Here is a 16,223-nt window from a genome sequence, read left to right as displayed (position 1 = left end):
CTAGCGGCTGTGGGGAAAAAAATATTTGACAGCTGTCAAACCTACAGTTCAATGCATTCCAATGGGGGGGGGGGAAATTCACCACAAATTAACGAAGACTCAGAACAAAGCCAAATTAAGTTTGCAAAGGTTTTACAAGGTGCACTAACGATTCCAAGCATTTTAAACAGTTTTTGAACATTTTAAGACACACTTAAAATAGCAAAAATGGACATTGCTAAGCGAAACAGGGGGACCTAAACTGTCATCGCTAAGCGAAGCAAGGTCCCAAACATCGCTATGTGAAATTTCCCCATAGGGAACATCGCTAAACGGAGCACAAGATCGCTCCAAAAACCTCATCGCTAAGCAAATACATCGTTAAACGAGGCAATCGCTAAGCAAGGCACCACTGTACTCCTGAATCTTACAGACTGAGAACAGGGCTTTTCCCTCCTGACTGGCCTGTGGTCTATACAATGAAGAAAGTTGCTTCAGGCAACAAAAGATGGCTGCTTTGAGATCTTTTTCATTATTGGGGTAGGTTCCTCTATAAGGCATCATGTCTGAATGTATAAGGCGAAACCTCCCACTTTTAAAACTCCTTATTAAGGCACTCCTGCACCAGAGAAATGCCATTTTATCTGCTGCTTTGGATGATCTGATCACCACCATTTCAGAAATTGCTCTGAACACTTTAAAAGGAAACAGAGCAACAGGTATGTTCTCCATGGTCTCAAAGTGGAGCCCTTACTTGGAGAAGCCAATGGTTGGGCCCGAGACCTTTTGCTTGCACAGCACATGCTCCAGTTACAACCTTCCCTGATGTTCCTGCTAGGTTATCCAAGCAATGTAACGTGCGCTTGAAAGATTGCGTTGAAATGAGAAATGATTTCCTATCTGCTCCTTTAAGCAGGCCTCCTCCTGCCTCCCCCAGGAAGCATCCCCATGGGAAACTGCTCTGGACCACCTGTTGGCAATACCATCCCAGCTATTCCTTCTTGCTATATAAGCTCCATGCCAACTGTGTGGGTGGCCTTCTTCTCACCCCAGTTCATTTGAATGTCTGGTTATCTTTCTAGCTATTCACGTAAATGAGGCTGTAACTGCATTGTTAACCCATTTCAGATTAACACATTTCAACACAAATGAGAATGTAGAAAGTGGGGAAACGGTGTCACTTCCTTGGGGAAGGAGGCTGGGGGGGGGTCTAGCCAATGCCGGATGAGGCATTCTAACAATAGGAGCTTGAAGAGGGAGGCCATTTTGCAGTAACCGTAGTAAGAGGGAGAATTAAATGCTCCATTTACACTCTTGCTGTGAGGAAATGTCGTTTCTTTGCTGCGCTAGCTTTAGTATGTCACTGAAGCACTTATTTCCCAAAGGAAAGATTTTAGTTTACTCCAGAACTCTGTAGCATAATAGACACACAGATAAACCTTTCTCCCTTTCAATTTTATAGAAGTCGAAAGGAGTGAATGTCACAAAGTGACAATACGATGGATGGAGACTTGATTTCAGTGCCATTTCTGCAGATAGGCCATTCATAGGAGCGGATTTATTAGCTTATTTGCCAGGTTGACTATGGTAAATTAAGTATGACCTTCTGAGGGACTATTTGTCTTCTAGAGCAGGACTTCCCAACCTTGGATTCCCTGAGTGTTCTTGGACGAAAATTCCCAGAAATGCTGGCCATCACAGCTAGTAGTAAAAGTCTCCGGGAGTTTTAGTCCAAGAATATCCAGGGACCCAAAGTGAGAATCATTGTTCTAAAGCAGTGACGGCAAACCTTTTTGGGCCTGAGTGCCCAAAATGGGGGGGAAAAAACCCAGCAGGTAGCGGTGGCAGGGGAAGTGGAAATGGTGGCGGAAGGGGGAATCCCAGACATGGAGGAGCCACAGACCCCACTCCGGATCCGCCTCCAGTCGCCAGCACCAGCTGCTCCAGATCCTGGCCCACTGCCTGTCAGGGTGCTAGCACCATGGCTGCAGCCACCTCCTCAGGGTCAGCTGTGGGGGGAGCGATCCAGCAACTTATGGCCCGCATGCCCGCAGAGAGGGCTCTGCATGCCAGCTGTGGCACACGTGCCATAGGTTCGCCATCGCTGTTCTAGATCAGTGGTTCTTAACGTGGGCGATAATGCCCCCCAGGGGGCGATTTCATTTTTCAGGGGGGCAGTAGAACAAAAAGGGGCGGTGTGGGGGCGCTGGAGCAGAAAGGGGGCGGTAGGGGGGCACTGGAGCAAGCCAAACCTGTGAAGATGGCTGCAGCCTTTTTACAGTGTGCATGAATATATATTTTCCTCCAATCTTAATTTAGTTTCAGAGTTTTTGTCTTGAAATTTTTAGTTCCTGCATTGCAGTTTGTTTTTATGCCCTTTTTATATTTCTTTTTGCGTCTTAAAATTCACTTGCAACTAAATCATTAAATGTTACTTTTTGGGGGCATTTCATTTTCTTGGAATTGAATTTTGTTTTCAGGGGTCATTGGATTTAAGTGTAATAAATAAATAAATAAATAAATAAATAAATAAATAAATAAATAAATAAATAAATAAATAAATAAATAAATAAATAAATAAGATATCATCACCATGGGGAGGGGATCGATGATAACTTCCTCAATGGCTCAAGGGGGCGTTTCTTTCAAAAAGGTTAAGAACCACTGTTCTAGATAATGCCCTGGTTGGGTGTGACATCGCTGTGAGGATGGCTGCAAAGGGTCAAACTTCTTTGAACCCACCTGTAGGATCCCTAGAGAAATCTGTGCCTTCAGGTAGCACTACTTCCACTCTTCCATGATATGTTTCTTTTGTTAGTAAAACCACAGCCGTGCTCTGTTTAATCTAGAGATTCCAGTCAGTGGACCCTTGGTTCATTGAAGGAGTTGAAGACATTCTACGCTTCATCTCTGTTTCCTTTTATTCCCTGATATATAGGTCACTTTTCAAACAACAGTTGCTCTTCCACACCAGAATACAAAACTTTGTATTAATACAGTCACTATCCTAAAACATAATGGGCAGGACCCAAGGTCATATTTTGGATGGGTCCCATTACTTTCTCCAGAATCAATATTACCCACTCCTTCCTGTGAACTCCCCACTGCTGCCAAAATACACCTTTAAAATTTCTTCAAGAAACCTGGGGTAAGCTAGTTTTCTGGCACCCAAGAGGGCTGCAGTGATGGGGGATGGGAAGAAAGGCCCAGTTCTGCTGACACAGTCTACTGAAGTAAACATGTAGTAAAGACCTCATTGCTTCTCCCTTAAAATTGGTAGTGGCAAACTGTTATCGCACAGCAGTTGAAGAAAACCACAGCAGTTCATAAAAAGAGAATCATGGGGAGGAGGGAGATCCATAAATATAGGAGTGTTATAGAAAAGGTCAGCTTTGTGTGTTGGTGGGAGCTGCTGAAGGACTGTTTTCTTGTGATGTCAGAACCTGCCTTGTATTTGTGTCTGTACATATTGATGTTGTTAACAGGACAAGTGACAGCTCTGATTTCTCTCAGAAAGCCGAAAGAGAAATGTGACATCAGCAACCCAAAGAATATTGATCTAGGGTTAAAGGCTGGTCATCGTAGGACAGAGTTAAGTAAAAGACAGTCCAGCAACCTAAGAAGGTTCTCCTCTCTTTTTCTACTCTTTCCCATGCAAAGACATGCATCATCTTCACTGTCTGCTAAGTTGCATGGCATCGCTTCCCAACAGAAGAGTTATTCGGAAATTTAAGCAACCCTGCACGCGAACCCATTCTAACACAGGGTATTAGTGGGAGAAGGTGGTTTCCCAATCTAATGTGTCAATCCTTCCTGGGTTCTAGAATACGCTCCTTATTCACTCTAATTAACAGATTTTCCTACCATTGGTTTGGGCCAGATGCTTTCAGGATGACCAAGAGGAGGAGAGAGCTGAGTTGATTCCTCTGTGAAGAAATGAACTTGTAAATCCAATCAGATGGGCTGAGATGCCCATGCTTTTCAACTCTATTTTTCTTTAATCTCTGATCTCTTGTGAAGACTGCAGAAAGTAGTGAGTCAATGCATATCATCCCTTTTTATCTTGAAACAGTATCTGAGCAATTACTGTGCTAAATATTGCAGAGGGAAAATATTTTGGGAGACTTGCTTGCAAATTCTAACTCTTCCTTTCAGGGATGTTAGCAAATCTTTTTGCTAAAGGAAATCAACCCTGAATGCTCACTTGAAGGACAGATCCTGAAGCTGAGGCTCCAGTACTTTGGCCATCTCATGAGAAGAAAAGAGTCCTTGGAAAAAACCTTGATGTTAGGAAGGTGTGATGGCAAGAGGAGAAGGGGACGACCGAGGATGAGATGGCTGGACAGTGTCTGCGAAGCAACCAACATGAACCTGACACAACTCCGGGAGGCAGTAGAAGACAGGAGGGCCTGGCGTGCTCTGGTCCATGGGGTCACGAAGAGTCGGACACGACTAAACGACTAAACACACACACGCAGCAAATCTTTGGGTCTGAGTCCCAGTCTTTGGTACCAAGTCCCAAGTCCGAGTCCCTATTAAAAGCAAGTTATTTTCCCCAGGGGAAAAAAGGGGAAGGGTGGGTGGGTTCCAAGTTGCAGGTCAAGCCTGCATCATTGGGAAAAAAACAAAAACCTGAATTGAGTCTGAGTTGAATCACCAGTGCAACTTAAGTCTGACTTGACAGAGCGTCCCATGACTTGAGTCCTCATCCCTGCTTCCTTGCTGTCCTTCTGTTGTGCAACGAAGGGGAATCAAATATATTCCTAAAAATCTCAATAAAAGTTGTACTTTTTCTCTACAGTCTTAGACCCAATGACATCAGTGGGGACCACATTCAGCCCTGTAAGGGGGCAGGGGTAAATGAATGCCACACACCCTGATCTGCACTCCTCTCCTCAGTTCCCCCCCCCCCCCAGAAAATTGTCTTTTTATTTGTGATGTAGAATGGCAGCTTCTTTTAGGAACACAAGCAGTAATTAGAATAGGACTTTATGAAAAGTTCAAATTTTTGTGTATGTAAGGGACGTGGTGGCGCTATGGTTTAAACCGCAAAGCCTTTGGGCCGCAAAGTCATAAGATCAGCAGTTCAAATCCAAGCGGTGGAGTGAGCTTCCGTCGCTTGTCCCTGCTCCTGCCAACCTAGCAGTTCGAAAGCATGTAAAAATGCGAGTAGATAAATAGGTAGCACCTTGGTGGGGCATTCCGTGTCTAGTCGCGCTGGCCACGTGACCACAAAAACTGTCTTTGGACAAACGCTGGCTCTACAGCTTGGAAACAGGGATGAGCACTGCGCCCTAGAGTCGGACACGACTGGACTAAATGTCAAGGGGAACCTTCACCTTTAAGGGCACAACAAAAACCTCATCTGGAAGAGTCTATCGAAGTCTGCTCACAAAAGACTTTCTCTGATTGGAGCTGTATTTTTCATGATTGTAATCACCCTAACTACAGTTATCTGGGGGGGGGGCGGGGAGAGAGAGAAAGAACAGTTGCCTCCCAGTTGAATAGCAAAACTTTGTATTACAGGCTAGAGTTAACCGTCACGACTTGGACCGTCCTTTGTTCTGCTTTTCAAATTTCAGTTTTAGTTACAGTTTCAGTTGTATTCAGTAATTAGTTTGCAATAAAGAAGCACATGACTTTGCCTACAGTAAGAAGTAAGAGTTTGTTTATTCTGTAATTATTGGTCCAAATCCTGTTGTGTGAGTTACATCTGTGGTATGGTGATGACATCATTTGCAGAGGGAAATTTTACAGTGGTTAAAGACTTCTTCATTTCCTCCTCCTTTCCTGTGGCTTGTCTGAGGATCTACACCTTTTCATTGCATGGAAATCATGGGACAGACGGACATTTTAGCCATCAAAAATCTTCACTGCTGATGTTGCCAGAAGTAGTAGTTTTCTATAATTAAAGACTTCTTCCTTCCATCCTGTGATTTCTGCACAATGAACCTGATTACTGTACTCAAGAGTTTGACAAGCAGCAGGAAAGGAGAAGGATGCCTAATTGCCAAAAGTCTCCCCCTGCTAGTGACATCACCACCTTTCCACAGGTGTAACTTGCTCAGCAGGATTCTGGCCTATGATTTTTAGGCGCCATGCGATTTTTTTTCCTGTATACTACCATTCACAAAAGTTTTTTTTCCAGTTGACTGAGCTTTTTTTAAGATAAGCTTAGGGAAAATAGGAAGTTTATGATGCAATAAACATTTTATAAAGTTAAGGGCTCCATTTAACTGACTTCAGCTAGAACATGATGTATATTGTTCTCCACACCACAATCCCTCAGTGCTTGACTTATGGCTGCATATATATATATGCATATGTAAGTGTTGTGATACAAATCTGAAACTACATTTCTGATAAAACACGCTCCTCGCTCATTTTTCACATAACATGATTTGTAAGCATAAATGGCTGTTTACACCTTTTGGTATTCTTTTGTTCACTTTAACCTTAAAACCCTTACAAAGCAGAAGTTACACCAGGGCATTTCATTTAACTCCTGATGCTCCTACAAAATCTTTTGTTAATTTGAGATTTCCATTGGCAAATATGTAAAGTAGCAGATTTGGTAAGGAGGGGGAGGGGGAGGAATATCCCTGCCCTGCTCTTCCCCTGGTCTCTCTTTCAAACACGAAGGGCGATTGGCAGGCACCAGACATACCTCCCACTCCAGCTGTTCCAGCTAGGTTAGGCCCAGTCTGACATTGGACTGGAAGTACATCTCAGGGACAGCTCAAGACATCATGTTACCTGAAGCAGCGGAACAGGAATGCACATAGGCCCATATCAAGAGGTATTCTGCTCTGGTCAAATCATTTTGCCACTGGAGGCAGAAAATAGTAGAAGCAAAAATGTCCTCCTGGAAGCAAATGGGTCTCTTGAATAAATGACACTTCACTGCCATTTCAGAAACCACAAGCAGCTGCCTGTAGCTCAAATAGCTTTATCTCTCTGTCTCTTTCTCTGCCTTACAGTAGGGGTGAGTCTAGCCAATGAAAGGAACAATAGTGGAGGAATGAATGGCCAGGAAGAAGCTTTCGATTTTTAGGGGAAAAAATCAAAGCTGCCCTACAAGGCTTTTTCAAAAAAAAAAAATCCTTTGCTTCCTCTCTCTCCCCCTCCACGGAGGAGCAAACGAAACTTTTAATTACCCACTATCACTAAGTAGTCTATGTTGATTAATATTGGAAAATCGAACATTCAAGCCATCCGCTTTGGTTTAGTCTGGAGATGGGCACCACCCATCATTCAGAGGTCCGGCCCACTTCATCACAGTGCTCAGACAGGTGTTGGGTGGGCAGGGTGCCCTCCCTCCTCCTGCCTCCCCTGCACACTCACCCATTTTTGGGCAATGTGCACTTTCCTCCTCACCACCCAGCACAACTACCCACTCACCTTTTGCAACGTGCTCTCCCCTCTTCTGCCTCCTCCAGCAGCCACCCACTCAGATGAAGAGGCAGGGCAGCTCTGTCTTTGAGTGCAGGGGAAGCAGGAGGGTGCCATGCCCATGCAACATCTCTGCAAGCGCAGCGATGAATTGGGCTGGACCTCCAAATGGAGGTTCGTGCCCATCTCTGGTTCAGCAATAGCATGTGCTGGAGGGGAACCAAAACAGAACAATCCTACTCACACCTAAAGAAAGTAGCCCCTGAAAGAGAGCCAGAAAGGTGTGAGTAGGGACACAACCAGGGACAGGCTGGTTCACACTGGCATTCATCTTGTGTGGTCACAGGAAAGAGGAGTGAACCAGTCTGCTCCCAGCACGGACCAAACAGCAGGATAAAGCCTCATCCAGTTGCACCTATAGGTAGTCCTGTTCATTAGTAGTCAGGGCCTGTGGGGGATCTCTTCCCTAGTGCTGAAAGATAAGATATTATCATGTTTATCTCTATCATTAGAACTGTAAACACAGAAGCAAGGCATAAGTATTTCCTTCCCTACCCTTGATACCTCCTCTCTCCTCAAATGAGAGAGCAAGTACATCTACCAAGGTCAATTCTGCTGGGTTTATCTGAGCTGCACTTGGGACCACACAACCCATTTTCCCCCTTGAACTTGCAAAGGCTCACTGGGACAAAATTAATTTCTTTTGCATACAGGCTATTTGCGCACACAAAATAAGGGGATTGATCTCAATTAGACTGAAGTGCTGAGACATCATGCTAATTCTTAAAATGCTTATAATCGGCTTGTTGGGAAAGAGTGCAAATTATTCATTGACTTTCTCCCAAAACGATTTGGAGAGTGAGCTGGCACTGGCGCTTTGGCTGTTTGTGTGATCAGGGAGAGACAGACAAGACTGAGATTATCTTCTCCTGAAAGCCTGAATTACTCCTGACATCAAGGGGAAAAAATCAATCCAACCATATGAGCGGCTGACATGGGAACAAAATGTATATTCGTTTTTATTCAGCTTTAAATCTTCCCCCCAAGGTGCTCTTATTGATCCAGAGCCCTTCTGGAACTGTCAGTCACATTCAAATGGCTTATTGGCTTGCCTAAGTGGGTGAGGATTTATTTGATCCTAGGTTATGCACAGCTGTAATTGCCTCCAATGAAATAACCACCAGGCTGCTTATCAGCAATCGAAAAGCCATATGAGTCTGAATGTGTCCAGTTTGCCACTACGTATTAGTCGTTGAGAATATATCTGAGTATCAGCCCTGTGCACGCATACCTGGGTGTAAGTCCCACTGACTTTGTTGTAGTAGTAAATTCAGAAATGCAGACATGCAGCATGACAGTCCTCAAAGCTGGCTCACTTCTCAAGAGAGGCATCATCATCATCATCATCATCATCATCATCATCATCATCATCACCACCACCATCACCATCATCATCACAACAACAACAACAACAACAACAACAGTAGTAGTAGTAGTAGTAGTAGTAGTAGTAGTAGTAGTAGTAGTAGTAGTAGTAGTAGTAGTAGTAGTAACAGTAACAGTAACAGTAACAGTAACAGTAATAGGTCAGCAGCCAGACTGGTCCTCATCAATGAATGAATTCTAGTGCTTTCTGTTTCCACCAGAACAGACCCTTCATAAAGATAAGGGCTGTTAATTGGCAATTAACAGCCAAAGAGACCTTTGGATAGTGTGGGCGGCATATAAGTTATAAATAAATAAATAAATAAATAAATAAATAAATAAATAAATAAATAAATAAATAAATAAATTTAGGATGAAACCACTTTCACATACTTTATAGTACAACAGGGATAGCTCACAACAGCACATTGTTCCTGAGAAAATTCATCCCTCAGCTACAAAGTGGATTTAAGCTACACTCAGAGGGAACGTAAGGGATGTGATGGTGCTGCGGGTTAAACCGCAGAAGCCTCTGTGCTGCAAGGTCAGAAGACCAGCAGTCGTAAGATCAAATCCACACAACGGAGTGAGCCCCCATCGCTTGTCCCAGTTTGAAAGCATGCGAAATGCAAAATGCGGGTAGATAAAGAGTTACCACCTCGGTGGGAAGGTAACAGCGTTCTGTCTAGTTGCGCTGGCCACATGGCCACGGAAGATTGTCTTCAAACAAAACGCTAGCTCTATGGGTTGGAAACGGAGATGAACACTGCCCCTTAGAGTCGAACACAATTGGACAAATTGTCAAGGGGAACCTTTACCTTTACCTTACAGAGGGAACAGGCAGCCAGAGGGGGGCGGATGGATGAGGGGGGCTTAGGCCCGAGGCTTCAGACTATAAGCCCACACGACTATCCACTAAACCCAATGGGATCTCCCTCTGCACAGTTGTGAAGAGAACTGCACTGTTTGTTCATCGTCCTTTTTCAAATAAATTTTAGAAATTGCTATTCATGGCAGATTCCATTTGGCCCATGAGCTGAAACTGACCAATCTCAAACTCCTTAAAGGAATAAGGGATAGAAGGTATGAATGAAGAAAGCCAAAGTTCCTCTTTATCCAGTGAGATGTAGTGGATTGAGTGACGGACCAGGACTCTAAAAACCAAGGTTCAAATGTCCACTGAGCCATAGAAACTCACTGGAGGAATTGAAATGGTAAAACACTCCTTATGTATCTCACCTTGGAAGTCCAACTGGGGTCGCTAGAAGTCAGTTTGGACTTGACTGCACATAATTTTCATTTACCGACAGGGGTCTATTTCCTGGTTGCCATATTGCCAATTTTTTATATTGAAGTAGCAGCACCCAAACCAGTTTCAAAGTTCTTCAGCCAATATATTCTGTTCCCTGATCTTCTTACGCCATTTATTTCACCTTGAATGATCAGCTGTAACAGTGTATACTTTTTGTTTCTCGTTATGTGACTAAAATATGCTAGCCTTCCACATTTTATGTATTTCCCGATTTCCTTTAGTACCTCTCTAAGTCCAAGGAACCTGCTGTAAATCCATATTTTAAACACTTCTCTGTTTTTAAAGGTAGCCATAGTGTCAACACTGCAGTCTTTGGCACCTGCAGAAGTTTTCCAGTTGTGTCCCTTGTCACTTTACCAATGTTTTCTGGAGTTTAAACTATATCACTTACAGAAGTGCTCCTTTCTACAGCCATGAAGTTGATGCATCCACTGCGGATGGGACCTGAGACCAAAAAGACAGCTTGCCTAAGGCCACACAGTGAATTTGTTCCTGAGGTAAACATTAGGGTTCTCAACTACACAATTTGTAACTACCCTACTATTTTGATGGAGGCAAAACTATCTGTAAATGTTAGAATGACATGCTTTTCAGCATCTGAATGAAATATGCAGGTTCTCTCTCTTTTTTAAGATTGGAGGGAATTCCAATCCAATCCAAATAATAGCAGAGCTTGAAATAATCATTTTTTTTTAAATCACATTTTTACAGCACATTGTCTGGAGGATTCTGGGAGGTTTTATGGTCCAAAAAAGTAACTTTTTGAACCTCAGAAGTTTGAAAAGTTCTCCATATGTTAGAAAGTGTGTTGTTCCTCACCTTTGTACTTCCTCCAAATTGAACGACTGGGATATTTGTTCTGGCAGGACAGCTCACTACTCTTTTCACCTGTGGAATACGAAGAAAAATGTTCACACAATCAGAAATCCCAGGAAGTACAGATAGAAGGGACCACCCACAACGCCCATCCAACCCCATTCCCCGCTAAAGTTCACAATTAACAGATAGTTGAGCAACCATCCTTTAAAAACCATCCAGTGAAACCACCCAGTGAAGTAGAAAACCTTCTGATTCAGTTTTATTTGGCAAACAGGTTTATTTTGTTTAATACCATAGTTATAATGTAACTGTCTGATGGTTGCTTTCTTGATCCTGTTTGTCATGTGAAGGGATTGGTTCAAAATGTTGACACTGATTTTATGAACTTCAGCCTGAGAAAAAGTTTATCATGGAAATGTATGCTACTTCTAAAGCAGTTTAATTAAGGGTGGTAATAATTTTTAATTTTTTACTTTGTTTAATGCCTTCATTACAGAGTAATTAATGGCCGTATTCTCTCTCTCTCTTTCTTTCTCTCTCCCTCTCTCTCTTGCACACTCTCTCACACACACCTCTGCATACCTTTACTTCTGCCGTTTTCTAATGTTTGTGTGCTTGCTTTTACTTGAAAGAGTTCAGAGGGGATTTCAGTGCTATATCAAATATACACAATCATAACATTTGTCTGAGAGTGGTTTACTCAATTTGACCTGCAGAGAAGTGCCGAAGGTTGAACCAGCCCACTTAGCAAATAGTTCATAGTTCTTCATCTATTCAGCTTTGCATGTCGGATTTTGATCCCTGAAATAAACACAGCAAGAAACAGTGGTGCACCTTTTGTCATTTGCAGTAGCCTGAGGGCCATTTATACCTCTCACAAATCATCGTGACCTCCTTATATTTTTACTTTCCTGCCAGGCTCATGAAAATAATCGCCACCGGTGAGTTACAGTCCACAGAAGAAGATCAGATGCCCTCTAGTGGCCAACTCTGGAAAATTAACAACAGGCACCGTGAGTTGGGTTTTGTTTTCAAAATTAGTCTTAAACATATTGTAACAGAGGCAAGACATTTTTACACCTGGATGTGTCATTATGCTACGCTGTGGGCCCCTCCACTAGATTCTGTGCTCATCCATGAATGAAGTGCCTGCCTGGCCGCTTGGGGAACTTTCATCACTCCTTAATGGACACGACATAGGAGGCCGAATGGAGGGATCTTCGGCTGATGACAAGGCCGGGGCATCGTTCTCTTCTGCTGCTTATCAGCCATATTGCAAATATACCACCCCAAGGGCGGCAACCTGCCCCAGGGTCAGATTTAAGTTTTAAAATGTTAATAGCTATGTTAAGAGTAATCCATTTACTAAGAGGGAATGATCTTTTAGTCTGAGCTTGAAACTGTTGTTTTTGACGACAACTCCCAGCATCCCCTTGGCGGGGAGATTCTGGGAACTGTACTCAAAAAAGTGATTTTTTCCCAAGTTTGTTTGTTTGTTTGTTTGTTTGTTTGTTTATTTATTTATTTATTTATTTATTTGATTTGATTTGATTTGATTTGATTTTTACCCCACCCCTCTAGACCATGTCTACTCAGGTTCTGTACTGAGTTCGCTAAATCATCATGATCATCACCATCACCCGTATTCAGTCTGATAGACACCTTGAACATAACACACCAGACTCAGCAGTAATAGAACAAAGAAATGTCTGGATCATTGACATTGCAATTCCAGGGGATGCCAGAGCTGAGAATAAAGAATTGGAAAAACTAACAAAGTACAGAGACCTGGCAATTGAAACGTCTCATTTCTGGATGAAACACACTTCAGTGGTATTTAACAAATACTTAAGTTTTTGGTTAAAACTTGTATCTGTTATATAATACCAGTCAATGCTTTTTATAATCTTGACTGTGCCTGGTGTTTTTGAATCATCATCATCATCATCATCATCATCATCATCATCATCATCATCATCATCTTTGAACTGCAAAGCAGGCAGGGACCCTATGGATCATTGAGTCCAGCCCCTCTAAAGGAGGCACAGTGGGGAATTGAACTCCCAACCTTTGGCTCCATTGCCAGAGACCTAAGCCACTGAGCTATCTAGCAGTTCTACATGTCTGACTGCATGGTTGAGCTGGAGTTCTCATTATTGTCCTCTTCCTCTTCCTTCTCCTCCTCCTCCTCCTCTTCTCAGCTACCAACCTTGAAAATCATTTTTTCACCCTGATAACTGGGTGATCTCCAGATAAGAGATGTGGGATATCATTTCTTCTATTTCCTGTGTTCAGGTTCTGAATGTCATTGCTTATGTCTTCAGATCATCACCACATACTCAGTAAGAGACAAATATTGGCAGACACCTCAACTGTTAGAGAATCACAAACATTTAGTGGGAGAACCCTTAAAGGAGAATGAAACCTCCAAAAGAGGTGAATGAGGACAAAGCAGGCAGGAGACAGAACGAGGAGGGTGGTTGTTTTGTTGGAATGGAGAACAGAGGTACTCCATGTTGCAAAATCTGTTTGCAGGCCTCACCACATAAACAGTAACAAACGATGAATAATCACAGGAATCAGGTGGCAGTTTTGAGGGGAATCTCTGTCTGCTTATGGACCAAATTTGCCAACCACAGAAGTGAACAGGTTTTGTTGTTATTATGTTACATACAGCTGCTTTTGTGTTTAAAATTCATTCACATTCGTTTGTCTCTATGAAGACAAATAAAGTGATGGAAGTGTTGTTAGCAACCGATTGCAATGGATAAATTTTCCCAAGGGAAAATGATGGAAAATGTAATTCTATTTTTCCAGAGGATTAAAGAATAGAAGGCTTAGATAAGACCCATTGATGACTTTGTGTGAACAACTGCTGGAACGAACTGCTACAAGGGTGAAGCTTTACCAGATTTTTTGAGGAGACATACCTGTGTATTTAAATGTTTAGGACTGGGGGTGGGGTGAGGAGAGCAGTACAGTATATAGCTAAGAAATGATTAACTATTATGACACAATTTTGTGAAAACAGACACATCTGGCTGCGTTAGAGGATGAGTTTAACTGAAAGCTGACAGGCTGTCCATTGGTCCTTGGAAGACAAGTTTTGTCCAATGTCTGTAACATGTCGTTTTCATTAGGTTCTTCGCACGCTGATAAAAACAACCATTCTTTTCTTTTCTTTTGCGGAGGTTTACTACCTGGCACTGGTGAAACTTTGATATGAGCAAAGAACATCAAATGGCAGGATAAAGTCCATGACACTAAAGTCCTGGAGCAAACACAGAGGACAAGCATTTTTATAATCTTGAAAAAAGGACAACTTCAGTGGGCTTGACCATATCTCATCAAGATGTCAGGCAACCATCTCCTGGAATGTATTTTCTATGGATTGCTTGTTGCAGGTGTTCAATTGTGTGGTGGACAAAAGAAGTGATTCAAGGATACATTGAAGACAAAGTTGAAAGAATGTAATATTGACCCTGTCAATTGGGAAGCTCTCGTTCAAATCCGAAACATCTGGTAAAACACTGTCAAATGAGGGGCTAAAGAATTTGAAGCAAAAAAAGAATCAGAGATGCACAAAGAAAAGAGAGAAGTGAGAAAGCAAGGATGTAACATCTTGACAGTCTAACAAGCCCAAGAACAGCTAATTGGCTCCTGCATCTCTCAAGCTTATATTAACTAGCATTAGCCACCTGTGTGTCCATCAATGCAACTCAACCTTAATAAAGGATGAACTATATATCCATAGGAGTGAAAAGTGGGTAAAAGTAGTGTGGCAAATATATAGACATATAGACATATAAATATGTAGCTATATAGATATAATTTATGTACATCCCACTGAAGACAACTGCAAAACTTCTCTTCATTTAATGAGTCTGCATTTAACGTCATATTATTAAAGGTTCCCCTTGACAATTTTTGTCCAGTCGTGTCCGACCCTAGGGGGCGGCGCTCATCCCGCTCTTCAAGCCATAGAGCCAGCGTTTGTCCGAAGACAATCTTTCCATGGTCACATGGCCAGTGTGATTTAGACACGGAACGCTGTTTACCTTCCCACCGAGATGGTACCTATTTATCTACTCGCATTTGCATGCTTTCGAACCGCTAGGTTGGCGGGAGCTGGGACAAGCGACAGGTGCTCACTCTGTCGCGTGGATTCGATCTTACAACTGCTTGGTCTTCTGACGCTGCAGCACAGACTTCTGCGGTTTAGCCCACAGCGCCACCACATCAAATTATTAATTGGATAATAATACAGTGCTTCAGTTATCCAGTCTGTACTGTAAACTTTTATTAAAGTTTTATTGAACTAAATTCATAATGGTATCTGCCCTTCTTATAAGCTCTGCCATTCTGTTAGCACGTAAGAGAGTTGCTTTGCTGGAGCCTTAATAAAGCTGAAGGAAATAATCGATAATAAGCATGAAGTGTGAAATTAGGAGACAGAATGTCACCAGTACAACTCATCCTTCCAAATGTACTTGGAGTCGCAACGCATTGTGTAGTTTAAGAATCCTGTTTATCTCTATCAAAGCACGTAAAATCAAAGCATAATTGAACCAGGTAGAGCCTCTTTATTTTGTTCTGGAGTAAATACTAATGGAGCTGGCTGTGTAGCTCAGTGGTTTAGATATCTGGATGCTGAGCCAGAGACTGGGAGTTCGATTCCCCCACTGTGCCTTCTATGAGTAGAGCCAGGCTCGGGCAAGCTGCAGAGTTCCAGGTGTCCCGCAGAAGAAGGGAATGTTAAACTGCTTCTGAGTATTCTCTACCTGGAAAACCCTGAAAAAGGCCACCGTAAGTCAGAATTGTCCCAGCTCCCGCCAACCTAGCGGTTCAAAAGCATGCAAAATGCAAAATGTGAGTAGATAAATAGGTGCCACCTTGGTGGGAAGGTAACGACATTCTGTCTCTAGTCGTGCTGGCCACGTGACCACGGAAGATTGTCTTCGGACAAACGTTAGCTCTATAGGTTGGAAACGGAGATGAGCACTGCCCCCTAGAGTCGGACACAACTGGACAAATTGTCAAGGGGAACCTTTACCTTTTACCTAAGTCAGAATTGACCTTGCTGGCATGCAATTGCTATTATTAAACACTAATGGAGTTGGAGCCTGGGGGTAGCCAGAAGAAGGATATAGAACTTTATTTATTTATTTATTAAATGTATATCCTGCCCATCTAGACCGAAGTCTACTCTGGGCAGCTGTCACAACAGGCACTGACAGCATTGCATTCGACAAAATTAATTAATTACTTAATTAACTGATTGATTGATTGATTGATT

The 16,223-nt window shown here is 42.7% G+C and overlaps 1 long non-coding RNA gene across 1 annotated transcript; it reads left to right on the top strand.

Moving 5' to 3' along the window:
- Nucleotides 1-10,454: 10,454 nt before the first annotated feature.
- LOC140702558 (uncharacterized) lies at nucleotides 10,455-14,829 on the top strand. Its single transcript, XR_013536736.1, has 3 exons — nucleotides 10,455-10,605; nucleotides 11,846-11,940; nucleotides 12,509-14,829. It is a non-coding gene; the product is annotated as an uncharacterized LOC140702558 (long non-coding RNA).
- The last annotated feature ends 1,394 nt before the right edge of the window (nucleotides 14,830-16,223 follow it).

The sequence above is a fragment of the Pogona vitticeps genome, chromosome 1 (genome assembly GCF_051106095.1).
Source record: "Pogona vitticeps strain Pit_001003342236 chromosome 1, PviZW2.1, whole genome shotgun sequence".
In the NCBI taxonomy this organism is placed as follows: Eukaryota; Metazoa; Chordata; class Lepidosauria; order Squamata; family Agamidae; genus Pogona; species Pogona vitticeps.
Note: the sequence above shows the minus strand (reverse complement) of the source record. Positions and strands in the feature narration are given on the sequence as shown.